This window comes from Periplaneta americana, chromosome 4, assembly GCF_040183065.1.
Source record: "Periplaneta americana isolate PAMFEO1 chromosome 4, P.americana_PAMFEO1_priV1, whole genome shotgun sequence".
Taxonomy (NCBI): Eukaryota; Metazoa; Arthropoda; class Insecta; order Blattodea; family Blattidae; genus Periplaneta; species Periplaneta americana.
In genome coordinates this window covers 132,694,822-132,722,792 of record NC_091120.1, presented here as the reverse complement: position 1 = coordinate 132,722,792, position 27,971 = coordinate 132,694,822, and the positions used below count along the sequence as shown (strand labels likewise).

The window sequence follows — 27,971 nt, the reverse complement described above, 5'->3', positions numbered from 1 at the left end:
AAGCAATTTCTCGCCTGTGATTTAAATCAATTCTATGATGGAGAAATAGTAATGAGGTTTAAGATTAAAGCTGCCGAATTAATTTGCCAAATTGAATAAAAGTTTTCGAGTCTCTCGCGTTAACCAAGAGCTTTTCTAATAATTCGCCACTGACCGCCTTAGCGATTATGATAAGGTGACGCAGGCCACAGCAGTTTATATTTCCCATCCTACTCTGCAGTCTCCTCTCCTAGTAAACAAACTACTTCAAATTGAGTGCCTCACGTAATCGAAAATTTTGCCCATGTTTGCTTTAGAGCACAGATATCCAATTGTAACTCGTACAAGGTAACCCCTAGCGTAAGTAACCCGCAGCGAATATTCTTTAAGGTCGTTTTTGCTATTTTATATGGAAAGTCATTGACCTTAGAAGACCATGTTTGACGTGCAATATCTCCTGGTTCTATAGGCGTATGGACACCCATGCTTTAGAGGCAAATCACTTGTATGATAATCTACTTTATTTGAATTTCTGAAAAAATAATTACTTATATCTACTTAAACTATACAATTTATAAATTATTAAGGTATATTTGAACTTTCTGGAGCAAGAGCCTGAAGGCTAGAATCACAGTCTCTAAAGGGATTATTGTATCGTACCTACCTTATGATTGTTGAACTCAGCTACGCATTGTGAGGGTCGCGTAAGAACAGTTCCTAAACAGCAAATATTGTCGTCTTGTCAGTGTTGCCAACTGTTACCAGATATCACCATATGAAGTAAAATCACGAGAATGAATGACTAATTTACTTACCATACTTTACCTTTTTGTTGGAAGTTTATTCTAAATAATTCAATAATTTGTAACATATTTTCCTAGGAAAACTATACGAGAATGGGATCAACATGTTAGTTATTTTGTCTGGCAATATTAATTGGTTTGACTAAACAATTCAAGAGACCTACGGTATCATAAAAGTATATTTTGTTTGACCGCATGACATTATTAGTACTAACTCCGAAATCCAAATACCACCATGAAATAAATGTATGTTTAAGAATACTAATTCTTAATAATTTTGCTATTCTAGTTATAATTGCTGTCTCTGTAAGCATAATATCTTCTTCATTATCTGCTTTCGGTTAAATCTGAAAATACGGAGCGCCAGTAGGGGAAGTTACCCCACTGTCGCAGCACGCTTTACGCTTTCTTGTTGAAATCGCTGCCTGCTTTTTCTCCTTTTGGATATTATTGCAATAAAAATCTAAACACGAAAGAAATTCATTAAAATGTGAAATAATATTTCTATTAATTGCCCACCTGCACTATCACACCCAAGTATGTTATATTTATTTACACTTACCCGACTAGAGTCTTGAATTGTAATCACAACGCAACACATAAAACAACTATTAAGTATTAATATTAATACTGATATCAATTGGTAATTAATATGTTCAAATTTCACTAGCTTCCACTAACCGGCTCAGAAATCTAGTACAATTTTAATTTCATGGAACTCCAGCACCAACAACGTCTGACTCACCTGCCAACATAACAGTTACAAAATCACTACCATTTGTAGTATTTGTCAGTATCGAAATTCGAAACGAAGTTGGCAAAAGAAAATTCAACCTGCAAAGCAGGAAATCACCACAATCCACTAGCATATGTAGTAATGGGGAAAAAATGGTTAGGTTTCACACTTAGAGTGTGAAGTAGGCTGACCCGGACTATAGTTCCATCTGTCGATTTAGCCAGGAAGACCTAAGGTGTGTCCTTTCATCCTTCTCAACGAAAGCGTACTAAGTCTGCTCACACTGATGCCATCTGTACGCCAGTCACAATACTACATCACGCCGACACAGTTTTCATTGATACTGTCTTAGTAATGGCAATGGATATTGAAATGAATAGTGACGGGGGATTGATGGATCGACACGGTAGAATTTTGTCCACGAAATTACAGGCTATCGTATAAACATTTCGTACATTATGTACTATTTGTGTCTTGCTTAGCGTCACTCAAGTTATTTCCAAAAGTGTAAAAAGTCTACTTTAAGTTCGAAACTCTCATTCCCTCGATCTTTCATTTTCTTTGTTTCCTTTCAACTATGCACACACATCGCCAGACACTTTCCTACTACCAACACATAGAAAATATAACTTTTTCCTCTCTATTTCATACTGCGAAATAACAAGATTACAGAAGTTGTACACAAATAATACAATAAAAATATGGAAGCGTAAAAAAAAGGACAACCTGTACAGTATCGCATATGTGTATATTTATAGTCGCTCTTTTTTGTACGATTTCAATTTTCGTGTTATTCTGCTAGGGTTGCGAATGCACTTTGTTTCCATCGTTCTCTTTCACACTTCCGCTATTTCGCTCTCTCTCGTGATTTACATTCAGTTTACTCTCCGAAAACGAGTTTGTAACACTGAAAGTTTCGCCCATTTTTAATATTCAACTACTGTATTCGAATTCACTGGAATTGTTCGGTTAGTTACAGCCAGATTCGAATAACAAAAATCGCAACTGCGAATCTAAATTACTAATATATTTTCTATATTAAATTTTAGAGGCATCTGACAGCACCAAAAATACACATGGTATACATCTCAATTCATGGGTTAAATTTTGGAGGCATTTAGAGCTATTATAACTTTTGTTTCAAATATGAAAAAAGTAAGAGGTTATACTGGAGTAATAAAAATAATATAATTATCTTATTAATTTATTTAAAATATTCGCCTCTTGAAGCGTAGAAAGGTTTCCGGATACGGATGGAGAGAGCTACATTAACCTATATATTCAGAGTGTTTCAGGAGGAATAGTAAACATTTTAGAGGTGGTAGTATAGACGAATTTGAATAAGAAATTCCATATTATAAAATGTGTCCAATTTTTATTGGCTACAGAGATACAGCTGTTAGAAAGTAACACAAGAAGTCGATAAACAAAAGCAAAAGATTGCGTTCAATGCACTTTCGTTTCGTGTGTTCCTACTCTGGTTGCTATGGGCTTATTTATAGATTGTAATTTTTATCATTGATGTCATTAAGCGATCGACACAATGACTTGAAAAGACTGTTGCAAATCTGTATGACATTTTTATAAAATAATATCCATCTAAAAGCACTTTATCTTCACTAAAACTTCTTTTTCATTAAGATTTACTTAATTTAACATATTTAATGGGCCACTGAATATGTGTCACCCTTGTACATTTTTTATCTCCAAATTTATTTATAATCAGGTTTTACAATGCCCTAGGACAACTTCCTACTATAATATGTCCATCTGTATATATTAACACTGGTACCGGCATTTCCTCGTGACAATATAAATAATGTATCATCATTATCGTCTTCATCATCAGCATTGTTTTATTGGAAACGTTCTGATAGAGTCTGACAAGTAAGGAATAAGAAATAAAATAATAGGAGCGAAAACGAAGATAAGGGAAATAATGTTGAAATCAACCGAGAACAGATAGCGATGATGGTGTAGAGAATTCATAATAATACGCTACAAAACACAAGAAATCTTCAAAATGAAGAAAAATGGGAGAAATTTGAAAAACAATGATCGGAAGAGACCGTGACCTGAACAAAACTATTAACAGTTAAGCTAAAAAGAACCCATGCATTCATTTCATTAATAAAAATATATAATTTAATAATATCAACCAAGTTACAGTTGAGTTTAATTAGCCATAAGTCATGTGTCTATCTCCACTACTGGTGGTGTTACTACTGCTATTCATAATGCCGACACCGCTTCCACCACACCATCATCCCTAGATTCTTATCGGTACATTAGTATTTTGTCTTCTGTCGTTCTAATATTTCTAACTTGAGGTGCGAGGCAATAACACGGTTTGTTATTTCGTATTTAATTATTATGGGGTCGATATATGATTAGAGTTTTCAAGCGAAATAAGCATTGTTTTTCTATTGATATTACGGAGAGAAGCAGAGGAGTTAGGAGTTAGGAGTTAGCATCGTGCATTAAAGGCACTACGTTCGGTTTAAGCTTGTCCAGTATGGCGAAATTCGATATTCGCCGATGTTCGCTCTGCAGAAAGAGGCCTGTTGTGCTGTTTGTTCCACCTTGTTATAAAAATATTAGCCATTCTCCCATCATATTTTAACCGCTTAAGGATTTTTACACAGAGCTTGTGACTAGTTTCTCATATGAAATATGACGATATTTGTAATGCCTTGGTAGTCTCTCTCATGTTACAACACTGCACGACAATATTAGGAGTGATATACAAAGACTCTTTTGACATACGCTTCTTCCTTATATACCCTGATAAGAAAACCCCGATCTACACAAATCTGGCTTTCAAGTATACCTCCGTGTGAAGCTGACTTCAACAGTTTCAAGGGAAAAATTGTTCCGGAGCCGGGTATCGAACCCATGACCTTTGACTCAGCGCTCTAACGCTCTATCGACTGAGCTACCCAGAAGCTCTACCAGACTGAGTCCAGATTTGTATAATACACGTCACTGTTCGTTAACAGAAAACCACAAAATTAAGTCACACAGAGCTTGGCGTGCAGGGTCTCTGACGCCTTGTCAACCTACTTGATGTTTGTGGATATATAAAAAAATGAAGCATTTTAATAAAAAAAAAAAACAGAAATTATTCCAGAAATCCCACGTAAATCTGCAGTAGCAAAATTCAGACTGCTTACAGAACACGATTATTTGGCCAAACACTTGAATAAAATAGGAATTTACACAAATCCAAATTGCCCTCTATGCAACAAAGCAGAAGAAATGACTGAAGATCATCTACAAACCTGTGAAGTTCTACCTGATGGATCCACCACAGAGAAATATTGGAGAGCAAGAACGCTAATGGTTTCGTTGCCAAAGCCCGGCATTAGATAACAACAACATGTTTGTGGATATAAAGGGAATAATATAGCCTGGGTCTAGCAGATTTCCTGGGTAGCTCAGTCGGTATAGCGCTCAGCTAAACGTCCAGGGTCTTTGGAAGCGTGAAGCAACCAGGCTACAACTATTACATACACAACAGAGATTCATATGTAGTAATACAAAATTCTGCCAGCTGTTGATCTATGAATTAACAAGCGGGTCTTAAACACCAAGGCTGCATACGAGTGTGGTTTCTGTCTCCGCTTGGCTTCATTACCTAGTTGTGTGTGTGCGTTTTTGTTGGAGAAGCAAGAATTGGCAGGTGGTGTGGCAGCCGAGGCAATGTAAGTCGACAATGCGAAGCAACAAAAACGTTCGCAGTGGTGTCAAAAAATTCGTAACGAACCAGGCTACAATCTCAATCGAGCAACAATCAGCTATCGAGGGCAATTCGAAGAATTCGCGAAGAGGTAAAATTCAGAATGTCGAAGCATATGTAGCGCAAATGAATTCACGCATGAAATTTGCGGCTGTGTGTTCGAAAAAGCCAAACTCGATTTATTGCGAATATTCTTCCAACTATAATGCAAATGTCAGGTAATACCACAGTCTAATATATACAGTCACGAATTTCGAGTTGTGAGGGTGCTAGGAACTAGACTGTTCCGGTACTATTTCGCATTGTCTGTAATGAGCCGACAGTAGCGATCCTAGTGGTTAGCAACTATCTATGGATGCATATTTACTACGTATTGATCTTCGTGACTGTGTATACTAGACTGTGGTAATACCCTTATGAATTATTGAACTTATCTCTCCAAAATACCATCTCGCTGTCACGAATTCCATCGACGCTAAGTAACCTTGCAGTTTTTACAGTGTTGTTAAATTACTATTTAAATAAAAAAGATCAAGTGTGTTTATGCATAGCACATGGACTTTCGGCTCAATTACGATTACTTTATATAATTATGAATTTCGTCATGTCCATGGACGTTTTTCATAGTAAATGTTAGCAAACATCAATCTCAGCTTTTAAGATGACGTCATAATTATTACAATTTTAATATTAATAATTATTACAATAGTAATAGTAGTAGTAGTAGTAGTAGTAGTAGTAGTAGTAGTAGTAGTAGTAGTAGTAGTAGTAGCAGTAGTAAATAAGGCTCATCTTCGCCCAATGCCAACAACAATCGATAAACTCTTTTCGAACTTCCTATACATTCAGCAGAAGATAAAAATCTTCAAGTGAGAATCGCCGACGTTTTGATACAACGGTTGGTTTGAGAATAAAGTTTGGGGGTACCACTAGGTCAATAACAAAAAGGAGTAGATGGAAGGGGTACAGGGAATTTCCCAAAGGGCGTTAGGTGACCGGAACCCTATTTGTCACTTCTGTTCTGATGGAGGATTACTCCCATGGAATCCCACTCCCTCCAAGGCTACCAAAAAGCTTCCATTGCTACAACAACCAAAGGTGGCGTAAGGGCTAAGTAATTTATTTCTCTCAAAGGAGGCAGCCAGAAAACCCTCCCTCTTTTCAAAACCCAAGGGAAGTCAAAGAAAAGGAAAGAGTAACTGCGAAAGGGGTGTGAAAGTCTTAAGGTTTCCTCACGGGCGCTTGCCACATTCATTCCTGAATGGTTTTTATCACAATTGGAAGGCTGCAAGCTCTCTGCATCCGAGCAACGGGATGGTAATCAGAGATGATTTGGACGCAGTGTGTAATTCGCCCTTCTTCCTCGGTACTGGTCTTCGGACAAGATTTGAAGGCTTCAGAGCCATAGTGGGCCAAGCGCCATTCATTAAAAACGGAGAATACAAGAATTAAAGTTAAGTGAATACCATAGTTTAATAAAGATTGGCATATAATTTAGTTTGAATGTGTATACTTTATATTACTTGCTATATGTTTCCATTGAATTATGGTAATAACTACATTTTAACCCTTGTTTTCTACGGTTTTAGTAAATGGCGCTTGGCCGACTATGGTTCTGAACACTTCATTTCAATCCTTTGATATATGAAAACTTGATTTCTCTGTTTGAATTTGTCACTTTCCACTAGTCTATAATTCTGCTTCTTTCATCAATAACCATCATCATCATTTAAAGCGACACTGATTACATTAAACAAATGAACCGGTTACGAATATACTAAAAATTCAGACGTTAAAGACTAAACTAGTCTTATATCAGTGGCGTCTCCCCATTGGAGTGCCGGAATCCTAGAGCCACAATTTTCTTTGATTGTTTTTTTTTTCAATACTCTATTCATTAATCAGGTTTTTAATATTATTGGATATGTTTTACCTTTAGCCTAAATGTTTCCAAAAACGCTCTCGTATAGTAAATTTCACAGATAGCTCTGGACCGCAATGAAATCAGATTGACGCGATCCACGAAAGCTAGCTATGAACGAATCATGTCTGGAGATCTGGTCTTCCCTTGATGAAGGGTCAATTCTTGAAGGACGCGGGGAGTGTCAGGCGTTGTCATGGCAACTGACACGTAACATCAGAGTATTAATTTCCTGTAAACTATCACACAGTGTTGCCAACCTTAGAGGAATTTCGCTAAGCGCAATGAAATTGGGATGCAAAGGCGAAAAAGCACAGAATATTAAAATGTAGGGACATTGAAATAATTTTATTATGAATTTTTATTGTCACTGAAGAATTACCTATTCATTCAATCTTTCAGTGTTTTGCTCAAGGACAGATCTTTCACTGCAAACCCAGCTTTCTCCAATCTTCCCTATTTTCTGCCTTCATCTTTGTCTCCGCATATGATCCATACATCTTAATGTCGGCTAACATCTCGTAAATCTTCTTCTGCCCCGAACTCTTCTCCCGTTCACCATTCCTTCCAGTGCATTCTTCAACAGGCAGTTTCTTCTTAGCTAGTGACCTAAACAATTTTGGAAAACGTATTATTTTTCTGTCTTGTGTTAAATTTTATATTACTCATTAACATGTTTCAGCCTGCTATTGGCCATCATGAGAACTGGTTTTTGCTGGTCTTGGCGCTTTTTGTTTTGTTTTCTGTGGGCACGAAGGCAAGCAACAACCAGTTCTGATGACGGCCAATAGCAGGCTGTACATGTTAACAATGTAATATAAAATTTAACACAAAAAATACAAATAGTAAGTTTTCCGTAGTGATATAGTGTTAAAAGTTGTGTAATCAAGATGTATAAACAATTTCTTTTCATGTTCCTCATCAGTTTCAGCATCATTATTTCTTCACCCACTTTTTTCAATACAGCTTCAGTTCTTATTCTATCTATCCACTTCACACTTCCAGTCTTCTCCATATCCACATTTCAAATGCTTCTGTTCGCTTCGCTTCACTTCGAGGGTGTGGCGTCATTGGGTGTGATCACACATGTTACATTTGTCTATTGCCTAACTACTAATAACATTAGCATTCGATTGGGACTCAGTCTTGTTAAGGGAGCCATTCGAAATTCTGAGTGTCGTTATTTCACTATGGATCCTAGAACGGGTGTCCATACTTGGTGCAGAGAAAGATGTATTCTGCGCAAAATTAGGCTAGAATATAGTCTCCGGGTGGTACTGATTTCCGATGCTGATATAATAAGGGCTTGGCGCTTCGGGATCCTGCAACTTACCAGGCTACTCATCGGGTTCTATCAGAGGCTGAGACAAGATGATCCACCTATCAGTGTCGGAATCATTAAAGCCATTTAAACACAGCGAAACAACCAAGCCACGCTACCCAGGTCACCTGTCGAACTTGGGACATCATCGCACATAGGGAAATAATGGCTCGAAGTAAAACAAAGTGCAAGGATCCGTGCTAGCTCTGACCCTCGAAAAGCCATGCCAGTCAGCCAGTGTGTGCGTGCGTGCGTGTGTGTGTGACAGTCATTTCATAAATTATAGCAACTATGTTATATCTTCCGAATAACCAAAAATGTGGTTAGTTCAGTATACAGGTTTGAAGACCTGTTATACACCCTACGTGATGCCACCGCCAGATTGCGTCTGTGTGCATTGGTGGCTAGTTGACAGCCCACGCAAAAGTTAGTATGCTTGAGACTGTGCTCCAAGATGAATGTAAGTAAAGGTGAACAGCGGTCATACGTGAAAATTGCAGTTCTTCGTGACATAAATGCTCGTTAGTGTCATTCAGAGCTACGAGAAGCAGTGGGTGATACATCCTCCGTATTCGCCTGATCTCAGTCCATGCAACTTTGATCTCATTCCGCAATTGAAGAAGCAGCTGCTTGGGAAGCGGTTTGCAAACATGAAGGACATCTTTACAGCATTTCGACGAGAGATGGTACACATAGACGAATCGCACACATCCAATGGTATTCAACGCCCGCATCACCGTTGACAAAGATGTATGGAAGCCTTGGAGGATTATTTTGAAAGGTGTTAGCAGTGATTAAGGTACTTTGTTTCCTTTTTGTGCATAATGAAGCAATGATTTCTATTAACGCATTTTTCAATTTCCCTTGCCTCCTGTATCGGACCCAATTTGGTAATAGCATTGCGAAGCAGATTCCAGTGACTTTCAATCGCATATTACAGTGAATTTACATTCCTGCAGCTTTATTGTTTGATACGATATAGTTGATATGACTTATGAAAAGACCATCGTATGTATGTATGTATGTATGTATGTATGTATGTATGTATGTATGTATGTATGTATGTATGTATGTATGTATAGAAACTGTTGGACTCCAAGATCACGGTTTCGTAGAAACATATTGCGAGAAAACGGATGGTCAATTATAACAAACTATTGATGAGATGATTTTCGGTTTCTAACGAGGAAAAGAGAAAATCGCAAAGGTTGTTCACAAAGTATTCATATTGACAAACCAACAAGTTTTAACGTGTTGCAAAATTTATAAATGAAGAAACGCTAACGATCCCAGAGAAGAAATCATTTTGGTTGAGAATTAAGCTACACACTTCTTGCATCGCCTTATCACTGTTTATTCACCGTCTTCATAAAAAAATGCGAAGTATGATGCATAATCGTGGCCGCCGAAATATATGATATAAAAGAACATTAAAATGGAATTTCGGGCAATACAAAATGGGATTAGACTGTATGGTGAGGCAGAATGAAGGAAAGAAGGAGCGTTGTGAAGTCTGAAATCATGTTCAAGAAGTCAGAAGATAAGAGAGATGTATGCCTCCCTTGGTCTTCTGGGATTCTTCCTACCTTAAATCACGTCGACTTTAATAATTGATGCCTGAAGATAACAAAACACACTGACTTGAGTGTTTTTTTACATTCTGGATTCCGCCTTCTAGTTCTCATACAAAATAGATAAAATGAAACAATTCTCGATTGAATTACTTTCCTTCGTACAGAAACCTTACGCATATAGTCAAGTACACGTAACTTGGGAAATAACAATCAGAAACAACAAAATAACTTGCCTATGAATTGAGGAAGTGACGTAACAGACCTAAGAGGGAATCTTTTGCATGAAAAGCTCCACTACATTCTTTTTTGTTCGCCTATTAATCATAAATTAATCAAAGACAAAGCAGACTTTGGGAATTCCAACGTGTGATGGAACTTAAACTGTTCAGGTTCAATCTACGGGGAATTTACGAGAACGACCTAAAGAGTCATGTAATGTGTTGGGCCTTCTATGTCTGGCGATCCCAGACAAATGAGACAGGCTCAAACGGTCTAACATAATCGATTATCATGATTTATCTGAAAATAGAACCTGTATGTAGTTCTGGAATATTCGATATGATAAATTCCAGAAAATAGTGAAATACCAAACAATTACTGTATGTGGACACAATCACCTTAAAACCCTAAAATCTCATGAAATCACTCTTTTAGGGGAAGAAACTCGCCGAAAAGCGTCCAGTTATTTGAAATAGTCGTGCACAATTCTGTGGTGTTTGGGTAAAGGGAGATAAGTCATAAAAATGAGTTCGGAGATAAATGAAAATTAAACTTGGAACCCTTATTACAAATAATTTTCTACACAAATAAAACACATCAACTGCTTATATTCTTTGATTTTTGCACACCCACTTGTATAATTTAACTTGTGTGTTCATCTGGGGAACAAAATTCCACCTGGACAAAAAAAATGACTTATACCCCTTTAACCGAACACCACAGAATTAACCCAAAGTAATATACGACCTTCAGTACGTAAAAATTTGTCTCGAAAAATGGGACCTGTGAAAAGGTCCTAAACGCTGAAGTCGTTAAGATCTAACATACTGTAAAATAACCCACACCCAAAAAAGTGCTTCTCAACACAATAACTGTGCGAGTCCAAGACCTAATATCATGAACCTCTATGTGGAGAAAACTCACAGAAAAAGATAGGTTGTTTGGAGCAGAGAGACATAATGGAATCAAAATGGAATGACCCTTCGCGTCGCACTAATTTACCTTGGAAATGGGATTTGTATACAATTCCGAAACGCTGGAGATGATAGCTCTAGCATAAGGTAGAATAATAAGCAATTCTGCTTCTCAACACAATCACCGTGCAAGTCTAAATTTTACATCAGCTTCTGTGGGAAGAAGACACACCGAAAGAAGCCCTGTTGCTTGAATTTGTCAGCCATAAATTGACCAAGAGAGAAGGTGATCCTTCAGTTTGTATTAATAATTTATCTTGAAAATGGGACCTGTAAACAGTTCCTAAACGCTGGAAATGTTAAGTTCCTCCAAAAGGCAGAAAATCCAGTAAATCTCCTTCTCAATACAATCATCATAAAAGCGTATCATTTTATGTCATCAACATTTATGGGAAGGAAATTCACTAGGAAAAGCCCAGTTGTTTGGAGTAGCCAGGCGTAATGAACCTAACATTGTGAAGACGGTTGCCTTCAAGATGAGACCTATATCCAATTCCGAAGCGCTAGAGATATTATGTTCCAGCACGCAGTAGAATACTGTACTACCCAAAAATTTGCTTCTAAGCACAATTAATGCATAAGTATAAAATCTGATGTCATCAGTCTCTATGACAAGGAAATTCATCTAAAGACGCTCCGTTGCTTAGAATACCAGGTATAATGTACCTCACAGAGCATGTCACCTTTCAGGTAGTGCAAATTTTCACTGAAGATGAAGCCTGTAACATTGGAGATGTTAAGATCTAGCATACATTGGAATGTCCAAAACTAATATAATCCTCGTGAAAGCAGCTAGCTTTAGGTAGGAAGATATTAAAGGAATTACGAAATGCATCTAAAGAGAAATTATAATGAATAGGCCTACCAGATTAAAAAACGATTCAAGGTCTCAGTGTAGCCGGGTTTGCTTCTTACTCAAAGCATGCGCGTTCTGTTTCCACCGGAAAAAATGAAATCTTAGGCGGACAAAAAATTTAACGTGATTTCCATCAGATAAGGCAGTAAAAATGTAATATACTGCATATTACATCTGTTATCATAATATGACATATTATGTCATATAGACGTGGGTCCAATTCTCAATATTTTCTGAGTTATACAAATTCGAAATTGTTTGAAAAATATCTTTGTTATTTAGTTTTAAGGGTGAACGAATATTACAAATAGAAAATGAACTATTCAGATATATAATGTCTACAATTGACTAGTATTCTGGAGCTAAAAATGTGTTATTAATTCATTAGTTTCTTTGTACAGATTTTTTTAACTGACAATTACATTATTCTTACGCACTTATCGCAACAATTATTACAAATCTCATGACTTCTAGCAACTTAATTCTTTACAGTTCAATTTTGTATCGTAGTTACATTCATAAACAGTTTACAAGAGTGGCGTGATTTGTAGCAATTACTTTTGAGATAAGTGCATAAGGAAAATGTAATTTTGTAGTTATAAAAAAAAAACTATGAAGCAACAATGGAATTCACAACATATTTTTAGCTTCAGAATACTACCCAATTAAAGAAATGATACTTCTGAATAGTTCATTCTCTGACTGTAATATTCTTTTTACCTTACAACAAAAGAAAAAAAGGTATTTTACAAACAACTTCAAATTAGTGTACCTCTGAAAATATTTAGAATAAAACCCATGTTTATATGACATTTTTTGCTCAAAATGTCTTCGGAAATATGCTCCGTATATGGCGGTAACTCCTCCTGAATCACCCTGCATAATGAACTCTCCAAATTGCTAGTGAAATATTATTATTATTATTATTATTATTATTATTATTATTATTATTATTATTATTATGTAATGGCGATCAACATAGACATCATAAATTTTACATATTAGAGTCACAGACCTTAGATATTTGGATCGTTCAATAAGTGATGCACCACATATTCTTTTGTTCTTATTTAAGGTTTGTTTTATTGCAATTGCAAATAAAATGCGTTATTCTCCAAGTAACTGGCTACAAATACCTATTTTTACCATGATATTTCTAATTAATTAGATATAGATACCAATTCTACTAAAAGGAAGGCTGATGACTGAAGTGGCCAGTAATGACAGGTTAACGTTTCTTATCTCTGAAATAATTATATCTATAATGACTAAGATTTACAAAAAAAAAAAAGAATCAGTCTATATGTATCTTACAAATGTTACAGGAATTTTATTCTCATTAGATTACCCATTTAGTTACACTGATGAGTTCTTTGAAACTCCTGTTTTGGGTGAGTCCATGAAAAAGAGGAAATTTTGTCTGTGGAAAATTTTTTTTCTCTCTTTTGAAAACCATGATTAATGTGTTCTTAAAGCATTAAAGATTTCAAATTTTGGAGTTAAGTTGGTATTTTGAAGTTAATAAGTTGACAGTATTGCCGTAAACATGGCTGACATCAGCTGATTTCTACATGGTAACAGTTGTGAATGTTTGAAGACACATTGCTAGTAAGTCCATATTATAATGATGTTTTTTCTCTTATAATGTAATATTTCAGAGTATGATAGGTTTAATTCCAGGTAGTTTCAAGATTTCAATCAAATTAAGAATACTTAAAATTGGTTTTAAAAAATGTAGTAGATAATGTCCCGTACGTGACACAAATGAGGTTAAGTTTAATTTTTTCCAGTTTCAATTGCTTCCATTGTTTAACACTTTGTATGTTAACAGTATTACATGGAATCTTTGCTTTACCACAACTTTCAAATTATTTTACCTTTTTATAATTTTATTATTAAAAATTATTTACTGTCCCGTACGTGACATCACATATGGGACAAATGTGCTATTGCTGAAGGACACACCAGCAGACCAGTGTAGGTGTCTGATCCATGAGAATTTAATATTTAAACTTAAAGCTTTGAAATATAACTATACAAATGAATTTTGGAAGAGTATTCTATGTGATGACATCTCAATTCATCATGCTGGCACAACCAATGTGAAAAATGTCCAAATGGAAAATTAATGTTACTTCCAAGTGAGCCAGAATGCCCAGTTAATTGGAAAGAATGGAAGAAAAATGACGATGCCAGACTTACAATTAAAATTAGAGAAAACTACCTTGGTGACATCCATGATCGACTGCTGACGGACTTTCCAAAAATTATTATACATGTCAATACGAAAAATTCAACAGATAGAATTTGAAATGGACGAAGCAAGTGACTCCAAACGTGTTCTTCAAATAGATTTCGCAATGTCCTTCAGTTGTGAATATCAGAATGAGGTACAGAGTGCTCTTTGGTCTCGTGCAAGTGTTTTGTTGTTTACAGGTGCTCTGGTTTATGCTGGTGAGTGTAAAACATTTCTCATTTGCTCAGACACTGTGAAAAAGGACAAGAATACAATCTTTTCATTTTTAGATTTGATTTATAGGGACATTGTTAAGGTGAAAAGTACAGATCTCTGCGAAGAGATTATTTCGAGCGATGGACCACCATCCGAAATTAAGAACAAGTTCATGGTGGTGAAAGTTATCCAAATTCTTTCTGAAAAGTACAATAAGAATTTCACATGGAAGTATTTTGGGACATCCCATGGTACAGGGATCGTCGATGGTGTTGGTGGAAACTTTAAACGACTAGTAAGAAGTAAGATGATAGGCCAAAATGGACTTGTGATACAGTCAGCAAAGGATTTCGCTCAAGTTGCTGCATCTCTGAACACAAGAACCCAAATATGGTATGTTGAAGCAAACCACATTGAAGGGATATTCTATCAAAAAATCCATAGCAAAATGTGAAGCCGATTCCAGGGATTACAGAAATGAATGTAATAATGTGTAATTCAGATGGTAACATGTTCGGTAAAAAGAATGCTTTGGCCAAATCAATTATTAGGATATGTTAAAAATGCTCATTATGATTGGTCAAAACTTCATGTTTTATTTCTTGTAACAGATTGGCAGTCTATTTCCGATTGTGTCAAAAACAGAGATCTTTAAAATTTAAGGGAACGATCAGGTGAAAAATGTGGAAAAATGGAAAAAAATACAAATTTTTGTTTTTATGTTCATAATTTTATTTAAACCTTCTACTTTCATAATATGGCCTCATTTTTTATTTGGGAGCCCTTTAAACCGTGTCACATGACGTTTAAATGTCTGCTTGCACGTGCTTCGTTGCCCTTTAAACGAGCTGTCAGCTCTAAAGTTTATGTTGAGCTTTGTAATTTGAATAAAGCGGGCTAGTTTTTTTTCTGGTGTGTATCTAGTGAAATTAAGTTTGTTGTCACTCCTGAATATACTATCAGCTTGCCTGTCAGCCCTGCAAATACTTCGTTTTGAAACTGAACGGCAAAATATTGTTTGTGGACCGTTTCTTCTCGAGTTTGTGCGTTTGTACGTGAATATTCATACTTGTTTTGCTGATTTCGTGTTATTTAGGATGTTATTAAAGTTTTACACTAATTTTGTATTCAATTAGTTGTATATATTAGTGTGAATAAGTTAGTATAAGTGCATTAGGTTAGGAATCGTCACAATAACATTCAAGACCACGTGTATAACTCAACATTTAGCATTTTAGGCATAGTTTTAGTTTTCTAAACATGAATAGACTAAGTGACATTCATAATAAGGGCAAGAAACGATCAAAATATGCTAATAGGGCTAAAAATTTAGCAAATATAAGGTGGAAGAATGCCAAAACTATTGTGGAATGTGTGCAACAAGAAAATGTGTTAGGCCTAGTTGGTGATAATGAAGATCAAGTGTCAAAAGAAACAAATAATAAACAAAGTGCTAGTGAGATAAAGTTGATAAAATATGGCAACTTGCAGGAGAATTCAAATATAAGTGCCCCCCAGTGTAGTGAAGACTACGCATTAGTGCATGTAAGTTTGTGGAGTGAACTGTATAAAGGAGTAAAATGTGGTGAATGTGGAATGGATAGTGCAAAAGCTGAGCTTACTGAACCATCAGGCTTTGCATTTAAAGTGATAGTGAAGTGTTATAATTGCAACACAGTGTTGAATGAAATGTATACAAGCCCTAAGGTAGGTAACACTGAGTCAACTCGACCTCCCTTCGATGTAAATAGGAGAATGGTCAACGCCTTTGTTACCATGGGAAAAGGACACTCTGCTATGGAACAACATTGTATGGCTATGGGTATGGCAGGTTTGAGCTCACCATCCTTCAACTCTCACCTGATAAAACTGACGGAAGAAAACAAACTTGTTAGACAACATGTGTTGAGAAATGCTCACTCTGCAGTTAGACGAGCTCACATGGAAGTGGACAGTTCTATTAGTGATAGTGATGTTATAAATATTGGTGTGTCATACGATGGCACATGGATGAAGCGTGGACATACATCAAAGTATGGTTTAGGTTTAGTCATAGATATTTTAACAGGGCTAGTGTTAGATTTTGAAATAATGTCAAAATATTGCAGTACTTGTGAAAAGACAGAAAAAAAAAATGGATGTTGCAAGTGACGAATATAAACAGTGGTATCAAAGTCACAAAGATGCTGGTGTTTGTGAGAAAAATTTTGATGGATCTTCAAATGCCATGGAGATGAAAGCTGCAGAAATTCTCTGGACCCGGTCCATTAGGTTGTGTAATATGAGGTACACAACCTTATTGTCTGACGGGGATGCAAAAACACACCATCACCTTCAGCAGCTTCAAGTTTATGGTGAAGGCATTGACATTAGAAAAGAAGAATGTGTGAACCACGTTGCTAAGAGAGTAGGTAAAGGTCTACAGAATATTGTTAGGGAATGGAGAGGGACAGATTCCTCAATCGGAGGCAAAAAAAAGGGAAGTCTGACTGCAGAAATGATACCTCGACTGCAAAATTATTACAGAAAGGCCATTATTGATAATATCCCCGATGTAAACAAGATGAAGAAAGCCATCTATGCAACACTTGACCATGCAATGTCCACGGATGACAAGCCCCTGCATTCAAGATGCCCTAGTGGTGAAAAGTCATGGTGCTTCTTCAACCGGGCCATTGCGAAGCAAGAAGCTGTTCCGAAGCATGACTTGAAAACCATGAAGACAGTGTTGCGACCTGATGTTGTGGCTAAAATCATGCCAGTGTACTGTAGACTAGCTAGTGATGAACTTCTTAGCAAGTGCACTGCAGGAAAAACTCAAAATGTGAATGAAAGTGTTCATAGTGTGATATGGCGGAAGTGCCCAAAAGAAATTTTTGTATAAAAAAAAAAACTTGAAGTGGCTGTTACTTCTGCTGTGACTGAATTTAACATGGGTTGTACAGCAAACATTTGCATGAGAGATTTAGTGTCAACAGTGAAATTATCTCCTGCAGCATACAAAATTGGCAATAGGAGAGACAAGCGTCGACTGCAGCAAGCGGCTACTTCAACCAGTGAGAACTTCAAAACAAGCAGGAAGAAGCTACGTTTGTCAAAAAGTGTCACTGAAAGTAGGAAAAAGCAGCAGGAGGGGTCAACATATCAGGCAGGAGGGTTTTAAGCAATTTCCATAATGTGTAATTACTCAAACATAGTGTTGTACTTTAAAACTTGATTTTCTCCCTTTTAAATTTTATTACATTTTAACATGTTCAAATTGCTCCATATGATGCATTTCTTAACCAATAGTGATGAAATTTTTACCACAAGCCCACATTACCTAAAGGAAAAAGACTGTCACATGGATTTTTAAAATATTTATTATTTGCCAAGATATAAATTGATTAAGATGCATGAAATTAATTTTTTTCTTTAAATTGGCACTCACCCAGTTTTGAATTTTTTTCTCAGTAACTAAGAAGTGCTAACTAAAAATCATGTGATAGATGTTTTATTATTGTTAGAGGAACTGTTCTATATTTTTTTAAAATTCATAATGTTAAGCGTTCATCATGCAGCATTTTTTAAATATTAATTAGTATTAATTGGTAAATAATTAATTTCTTCAAAACTACATTGATGAAATTTATAGGGATGTTTTAAATACATATCAGCACTCTGTGGTAAAAATTTCAGTCCATTAGCATCACAAATGCATAATTTGAATATTTCACCTGTTCATTCCCTTAATTTCAGTTTCATTCAGAAAATGAAGTGTAAAACTGAATATTTTAGATATTTAAGTATTACTTTCCAATAAAATATTCGCTTAATATATTTCTTAAGTGTTACTGTGTAATAAAACTTTGTTTTCAATTCTAAAGAAATGGTTTTTAATTATACTATAATGATTAAAATAAACAGCTCAGTCATTAAAAGTGTACAAGTCCCGTATGAGACAACCCTTGCCCCGTACGTGACAGAGAGATCTTTCTTTTCTCCCAAGTCTGATAGAAGTTTTGGAGAAAAATTAAATACACCTTACTTTAGCTTGGAACTTGTAGTGTATTTGAAAAAAGATTAACTGATTAATATCAATTAGATGAGCTGAATTTTGAAAATTAATTATTCTCTTGCAATCAATGGTAGACATCTCTTTTCCCGTACGTGACATTTATAATTACTTCGAATCTATCAAAACTTTCGTATTTAGGTATTTATTAAGTACCTCAAAAATAACTAATTTTATGTATGTAATAACGAAAAAATAAACCTGTCTTGAGAAATGAGTTTTTCATTTTCATTTATATCGAAAGAAACTTTATTATATTCTGTACAAATGTCCCATACGTGACAATGGAATGCTCCTTTTACAGTTAATTCAAAACATTGGTTTCAATATACCTTTTCTCAAAAACTAACAGAAATTAGCGTGAATATTTTTTCACATACATATTGGGAGCCATTTGAGGGACAGAGAAACTCGTGTCTTCATTACAGTAATAATAATAAAAATACTGTATTATTTGTAATGTTCTACGATTTCAATCGAAAAATATAACGCTTTCAGTGTATTTAACATGCAATATGAATGCGTTTTAAGACCATATCAGCATGACAGTTCATTACATGGTGAAATATAGTATATAACTACGCATCTGTGTAAAAATTTGAATTAAATTGGCCTAGCAGTTTCTGAGAAAACGTACATTACAGATTGCAAAACTCCGTTTCGAGAAAAACAGTGATGCAAATAAATTTTATTAAAGACTTTTTGAAGTGTGACATGCTTCAAAACATACCATTTAGAAGGCGTAAATAATAACCTTAATAAACACTATGGCCTTACGCCACGTGAGCTAGATGTTAGAGCCTGCATGTTTTCGCGATACCAGTCTACTGCTTTTTCCTCTCAGCCACATCTTTACTTTGGCTGAAACCTCCTCGTCATTGTCTAATCGCTTACTGTGGATTGTGTCTTTCAGATGACCATACCTGATGGAAGCAAACAGCCCAAGATCCGGCTGTAGTGCGGATGGGGAAGAACGTCTATAGAAGAACTACCAACAGAGATGTTCTATCGAGCAGCAAATTGTTTGTTTCTTTGTGGTTTGCCTTTGCAAAGAAATTGTTTATCGGCAAGTTAAATTGTTGTCATTCACACAACAGCGTACAGCTGTCCCAAGCGTGGAAAATCTGAGTCTTTTTCACCAGTTCTAACATTGACATTCAACTTCCGCAACTTATAATACTTCTGCTCATTGTCTCATATCTGTAGATATTTTAAAATGCTAGTGAATATTTGCAATTTCCTCCCCTTCCTCCGAAAAAATGAAATTATTTCACAACACGTACTTCATGCCATTTTGACCAATAACTGCATTACCGCTATCTAAATTAAACTGATAAAACTACATGACGTTATACAATAAACCTTCATTTGATCATTTTCTATCTAAAATCCGATTTTTAATATAATGTATTTAAAAACAATTCTATCAATAATCAATCAAACGTGGACACAAATGTGCATAAATGTACAATATAAAAATTAAAATAAACATATCGCTTGTGTACACCTGAAGATGAGCAGTTCTTGCTCGAAAACGTCTGTGCATCTTTGTTCATTAATATATCGTAATTTTCATTTTTCAATTCACTATTTCAAAGGTAAGTTTTTAGACAGAAAATTGTAAAATGAAAGCTATTGTATTGCATCATAAATTATCTGGAGTATATGAATTTTAAATTTAAACATGAGAACAATAACATTGGCATACAAAGATCCTAAATTCTAGAAAACAAAAATGTCTCAATATTTGAAGAGCAGTAATTGACGTATAAATTTTGAAAATGAAAAGTGATAAACTTCTAATTAAAAAACTGAACATTTTGAATCATGCCGATAAAAACATTTATCAATATATCGATATATAAAACGTTCTTCTACAATGAAAGGCGGCCGAAAAAAAATTGGAGTATTACTCATTCGGCCATGTACGAGTAACACCGGTATATCTTCAGGCAGCCTTTCTACCATTTCAGAGCCGATCCAATAATGCACTTCTGCCCACTGTTTGTATTTCAGAGATTTTTTATTATTCATTTCCCTTTAATTTTGTGTACATCCAGGAGGAAATTGTTTCAAATATCTGCTAAGTAAAATTTTTAAATGGTTTCTCAATTTAGCTGAGTTCTGGGGTCGCTATTTCTTTGTGTGGCTCTCAAGCTAAAGACAGCTGTTTTCTTTCAATCGAATGAATGACAACAAAATAAAATTATTTGTATTTGCAGACAACTATAAATGGCAACAACACAATATCATTTGTATTTGCAGACGACTATGTACTTTTATGTCAAAAATAAAAAGAATTCTACAAAACTATTTTTATATTTATCACAATAATTCGAATGTATACTGGACAAAATACGTACAGAAAATAAATAGTGGCACAAAAATGAAATTAACTAAAACATTCAACTTTGTGAACAAAAATCTACCAAACTGCACCGTTATTATATTCTAAGTTTCCTTCCGTCACACACAGAGGGAGTGATATCTATACTAATAATAAATCTGTAGCCGAAATGTTTCTGGTAATTTTCGATTTTCCAAAAATAATTGGTCCTAACATATATAATTAACCACCCTGAAACCGAAAATCGCTTTTTTGAAATTTTTGTTTGTATGTCTGTCTGTATGTTTGTTACCTTTTCACGCGATAATGGCTGAACGGATTTCGATGAAAATTGGAATATAAATTAAGTTCGTTGTAACTTAGATTATAGGCTATATGGCATTCAAAATACATTATTTAAAAGGGGAGTTATAAGGGGGCCTGAATTAAATAAATCGAAATATCTCGCTTGTTATTGATTTTTATGAAAAATGTTACATAACAAAAATTTCTTTAAAAATCATTTCCGATGGGTTTTATTCTTGGAAAAAGTTTGATAGGATTGATATTTAATGAGATAAATGAGTTTTAAAATTAAAATAACTGCCATCTAAGGCCGTGTAATGAAATAAATAAATGACTTCGTCTATAAGGGGCCTTGGTCAATAACAATCGAAAGCTATGAATCATAGCCTACAGAAAATGTTTGTGTTTGTATGAAGCAATATCGGAAGCTTAATTAACCGATTTGTATAATTAATTATTATTTCACCATTGGAAAGTGTAGTTTCTCTGTATGGACATAATGCTATAATGTTATTACAGTAACTTCTGAGTGAATTGAGGACAGGTAAGATTAAAATAGCTTCTTATGCACAGAAAACTTGATAGGCTATTCTGTGTATTCGTTTCCTGTATTTCTTAAAATAATGTTTATCTCAGAGAATTAACGAACAACGAGAGTGTATTGATTTAGTATGCAGTAATAATATGTTAGCTTAGCACTTCATTATTTTATAATCCAAATTTTAACAATGCTCAATTGAATCGAGTTAAAATACATAAAATACATATGTATTAAATGCAATGCAAAACATTTGGGTAATGAGCCGAGCAGATTATATTGCCCTGTTGTAAAATAAAATTTGTTCCTCCTGAGATTCAAGAGCCCCCATAACAAATTGAAAACTTACTTATCGGGGTACATCCGTTATCAACACACTTTTTATATAATATAATATAATGTAATATAATATAATATAATATAATATAATATAATATAATATAATATAAGTTATTTAAGTTATTTGAAGGGTTCAGAACCATAGTGGGCCAAGCGCCATTTACTGAATACGTAGAAAACAAGAGTTAAAATTAAGTTATTACCATAATTCAATGGAAATATATAACAAGTAAAATAAAGTATACGAATTAAATGTAAATGATGTCAATGTTCATTGAACTATGGATGCATGTAATACAAATTAAGAAACATGTTAAAGGAATTGTCATTGCACCAAATGAGTGCTCTCTGGACCAAAATGATTTCATTTTAATTATTAAAATATAATTTAAATTAAGTAACATATTAAACGATTTATCCTTCTATCAAACACGAATTTTCCCTGGATCAAATGTCCTATTTTAATTATGTAATTACTTTATATTTGTTTCTAACGGGTGCAGCGGAGCGCACGGGTACGGCTAGTAAAGAATAAAATTAAAAACAAAATCGAATATCTAAAACTATAAAGCAGGCCTGCAGAACCCGTAAGTAGAGGAAATATGACGTCAGCCTCACTCCACTTCTATTGGAGATGATTGACTTCCGCGTAGAGTTGTTTACATTCTCTGCCCGTCCAAACGTCCATCGGTAGCGGCACGTAATTTTCAAAAAGAATTGTAATAAATTCATTATATTTATAATGCGTTATCTCGTTTTAAGGTTTATAATTATGCTAGATTTCCTGTCGATAGTTTCTTTGAGATTTATTTGTACGTAACTGCTTTAGATTTTCGAAAACTTTCCTCCTATCATCACCTACGGAAACATAAATTTATACCATTTAACCCAGATAAGACTGAATTATTTTTTGTTAAAAAAATCGATTTTGTTGTATGGATTATTTAATTGTAATTGATATAACATAACAATGCTGTTTTTAAATTTTTTATGTTGATAGTATCCGAGATTTTCAGTGTCCTATATATAGGACGTCAGTCATATCCCCATGCAAAAGCATTATATGATATAAGTCGTTTTAGCACAAATATATATATAAATTGTTTAGCTTAACAATACATCAAATTAACACAAAATTATAATATCACTCACACATAATAAGCTTATTGTATTTTTCGAGAATGTTTATGGTGTGCGATACGTGATAACACATTTTACATGTACACCAACATCACACTTCATACATATTATTGTCGTCTTTGTGTGACACTGTCTGCATCGAGTTTATTTTTCTCGAGATACCACAAAATGATTACTTCCAGCAAGCCTTGGATCTTTTTGCTCAGTCTTAGATGAGATGGTCTACCGCAGTGGTCGTCAGCATTCGCTGAAATGGGTAAAGGGTAAGTGCAGCAGGATTAGGTAGAGAGCATACCCGCCAGCAGCCACAAATGCACCTGCGGGTAAGAGACGATAGCCCGAGAGTGCAGTGAGTTGACGACCGCTTGTCTACCGCTTGACTGTACATGTCGAGCAGTGGATTCAAGAACAGATAAGACAAGACGTTTGCGAAATGCAAGATGATCGAGTGTTTCGTTGGAGTTTATCTTGTATAGCTGCCATGCATTTTGTTCTGCTACGTCAATGCAAACTAAAGTACCATTTCTTGCTTCTAATAGATGTTTTGTACAGATTGATGTTCTGGTCCACTCATATTTTTGTTGTACTAATATATGATATTGGGCTATTTCACTGATATTTTCTTCTTCAGATTTCTAGAGTATCTTGAAACTGTGTGCACGGAAATTGAAAAAATATAGTATTTCCCTGCTGTATGTCAACTTCTTCCCAATTGAAATTTATTATTCTTTCTCTTCATCTGTATATCGGTTGCTGAATCACTAGTATTTCTACTGCCATTCTCACCATCGCCTTTACTATGTTCATCATCACCATTATGACTTTCGTCATCATAATCATCCATTCCCTCTCCTTGTGTGTTGAGGGTTACTTCCGTCTCAGCTCGCAACTGACTACCAGACATACTGTCAATTGTAGGGTTATTTTCATCACCAGAATCCTCATCAGTTACGTTACCACACGCATATTTTGGTGATAAAATGGTGATGGAAATGTTATTGCACTTAGGTATAGGAACTTGGTCGTCTTGAATCATTTGTAAGGCTTCATTTAGTGAAAATCCCCTATAATAACATGAATACCATCAGTCTCACGAAATCTCCCCTTTTATGACTGACGTACTACATGTAGTACGCCTAACTTTACCATGATATAGCATAACACTAAATAAAAAATTGAATCTAATTATGAATTATTATATACGAAGTACATCATATGAGTATGCCCTATCAATATCAAAAGCATTATATCTATAGCATGTGATATATACCGACTTCGAGAACATGTTCTGCTCCACAGCCATGACTCACACAAATATGTTAACAACAATGACTATGACAGACTGAATATAATCAAAAAAATTGGAGGCAATTTATAACACATAAGGATTATGATATCATGATTGCCGACTATGAAAATCTTGCACAACAATGTTAAAAAAATAAAACGTCCGGTGTCCTATATATAGGACGTCAGTCTTATCTGGGTTAAGTAATGAACCTTGAAAGTCACTATTCATTTTAATTCAAAATGAACACAACGAGTGACGTCCATAATTTAACAGTATATAAATAAATAATCAATATACAGTTCGTATTAATGAACTTACCCGAAAGTTTGTGCATTCCATATTTCTTAATATGGGCTTTGCTGAAACGTGGTCTAATATTGAAATGACGGGTATAAATACATTGAATGGGACACAGTAAACAAGAAGAATGACTGCCTGTTGCTAAAAAACACAACCTTACATCTAGGAAAACTTCGTTCCACTACTGCAGAAACAATGAGGACATATTCAAAATATTTTATACTAGCATTACTTATCTCAAAACCTGTATCATTATTATAAATTTACTCATTTAAAAGTGTAACAAATTTTACATAGATCTAAATATTCTTATCCAGTATTTCTTTCATCATGTTGGCTACATTTTATCCTATTTCGTGTTCCAACTATTCGGTTCGTTACAATAGTCTATCATTGACTACAAGCTATTTATGACTGTAGAAAATACACCTAATATGACATTGACAAGTATAAGCCTTATTATTTCACTATGTTAATATGATAGTGTATTAAGTTTCTGAATTGCGTTATTTTTCGTTTCATATAATGTTGCAGTGAATAACAAACCTTATTTTCAAATTTTCAAAGGAGAATAATTGCCTGTTGCTAGAAAATACAGCTTTATATCTAGAGAAACTCGTTCCAATTCTGCAGAAACAATGGGGCAAAATTTGAAATATTTCACACAAGCATTATCTCAAAATCTGTATCATTATTACAAATTTCCTCATTTCAAATTGTCACAAATTTCGTCCTCGGCATCTTGCTACTATTATTCTTTACAGGACGTTGAATGTTGCCTGTTACGAATAGCAGTATTCAGTCGTAATGTAACCGATCAACGAAAGTTCACTGCTGAACGAAACACACTGAAATCCTCCACCCCAACGCACTTACGTACTGGTACCTAAAGTGAGAGGCGCATGAAGTGGAATGTAACGGCATACAATTCTTAGCCCTAGTGATTGTTATCCCTTGGAATCATTAAAAGATAAAGTGTACAAGACGAATACACACACTTGAGGCGAACTAAAGGATAGCATCCACCAAGAGATCAATTCAAGTTTTCAAAGAGAAGTAAGAAAGATTATGAGTAATTTCCTAAGCAGACGCCAAATGTGTGGAAAATGGAGACAGGCAGTTCCAGCCTCTCCTTGCGTGACAGTGCTGCTCATCGGAGTGACTACAACCGCGGAGGAATCGGAGATTACGAATAAAGCTCTCCACCGGTGATCTCCGGTACTACCTTAGGTGGAACAGGGGACATACGGAGGGATGCGGTGGTTCGGAGCGAAGCGACAATTAGCTCAAGGACGACCGGCGCGTACGGACTGACTGTAGTTGTGAGGGGAATAAAATGGCACCAAATCGGATATCCGTCGCATGGAAATTCTTTAATTTAGTTGAAGGTAATAATAAAGTCGCACACTGTAAACTTTGTGGGCGAATTTACTCTAAGGGTGGTGGAACTTCGAATTTGTTAGACCATTTGAAGCGATCGCACAATCGCGAACTTGATGAAAACAATTACGCAAAATATTTGATACGATTTCTTTTTAAATTGTTTTAGTGCTATTGTTCCCAAAGGCTCACAGTCTATAAAAAAAGTCTTGAAATTTCTCTAAAACGTAACTTTCGAGGCAATAAAAAACAAATTAAATATTTACAAGATGACTTGAGTTATATTTTACTGTTTGGATTAAAATATTTCTGAATGAAACTAAAGAAACATCAGGTAATAATGTAATTACAATTATCCTTAAGTTGATATCCACTTATATTTTTTATTACAGGGTAAGAGTGGCGCGTTGTAGAAGAGGCAGTTCAAATACTGACACTCTTTAACACAATAATCACAATCCTGTCCGGTGAACAATCTGAATAAATTATGTTGGACAGTAAACTTTATCCCATTGATAGCCCACGTTTCTTTTGTTTCATTCTGAAGCTCCCTTAATATATTTTACGTTAACTAAACCGATTAGAATAATAATTGACAAACCCTGTTTGCGATTAAACGAGAGTTTCTAGGAGAATTAAAGTATAAATGTTTACATTAGCTACTGAAAAGCTTTACTTCTGCGTTAGTTTTGCAGTTACATTGAATGTTATTAATTTGATCAATGACATAAAACTAATACGACTTTCCACATATACTATGGATTTCAAAAAAAAAAAAAAGTCTATCAGTTAACGTAGCACTTTAAGCAACACAAAAAAAGAGCCAAAGAAAGAGAGAGAGATTAACATAAAAGAGAGATTAAACAACAAGAAATTACAACTTATTTTAAAAGATACGCGGACGTCAACGGACTCGAATCACTACCTGATCCGATTAAAGGAATGCTCAGCGGAAAGTGTATGTCTGCGCCACAGCAACAACCTGCACGGCATCAATCGGAGGTAACCGGAGGTCTCCGATTGAAAGCGCGCAAACAACTGCTCCGGAGAAAACCTAATCATAAGCAGCACTGTTGCGTGACAAGGTGAGCGCATTAGAATTACCATAACAAGTATCCGCTGAATCACGCACTCATACATTGTCCGGCCAGCGGGAAGCGATACCTTATCTTACAACACAATTCCTGCCGTAACTCTGGTCAGATGATAATTGGATGACCCAGTAGTAATACATCCCTTAAGTCGCATTTATACGAGATCTATTGTCGAGACAATAATAATTGTGGACAATTGTCCCCAAAATGTTGCGAGACAGTCTTGCCCAATCAAGTTGAACGTTGACCTAATCACGAGGAAAGTATTGTCGAAGAATGACAGAGTGCAGCGTCTGGCTGGATTCTGTGCACTGAGTTTTCCTTCTTGGATGCCTATAGCATGTCGCGTTCACATGACGCCAGTTGCTGCTGGTGGGAGAGATTTCACTGTCTTCAATCTACCATCGGGGACAATACACTGGCTCGGCAATTATGTAGCCAATTGCCTAGGCAGTTCGGCTGAAGTGTTCATACAAAGCCAATAACTTTATGCCAATCAACTGTCTTCCAACTATTGTCTCATTGATTGTTCTCGTATAAATGCGGCTTTAAGTTGTATTAAGGATAAATGAGGATTACATACCACTTGTAGTTACATGACATCGATAAGTAATCGACATCAATTTAAC

General features: G+C 35.2%; 1 long non-coding RNA gene across 1 annotated transcript in view; it reads left to right on the top strand.

Annotated features, from left to right (window-relative positions):
• The window catches only part of LOC138698868 (uncharacterized), a 40,351-nt gene extending 20,541 nt beyond the window's left edge, over window positions 1–19,810 (top strand). The window contains exon 3 of the long non-coding RNA XR_011331970.1: window positions 19,542–19,810. This is a non-coding gene — a long non-coding RNA (uncharacterized lncRNA). The remainder of the gene's footprint in view (window positions 1–19,541) is intronic.
• The last annotated feature ends 8,161 nt before the right edge of the window (window positions 19,811–27,971 follow it).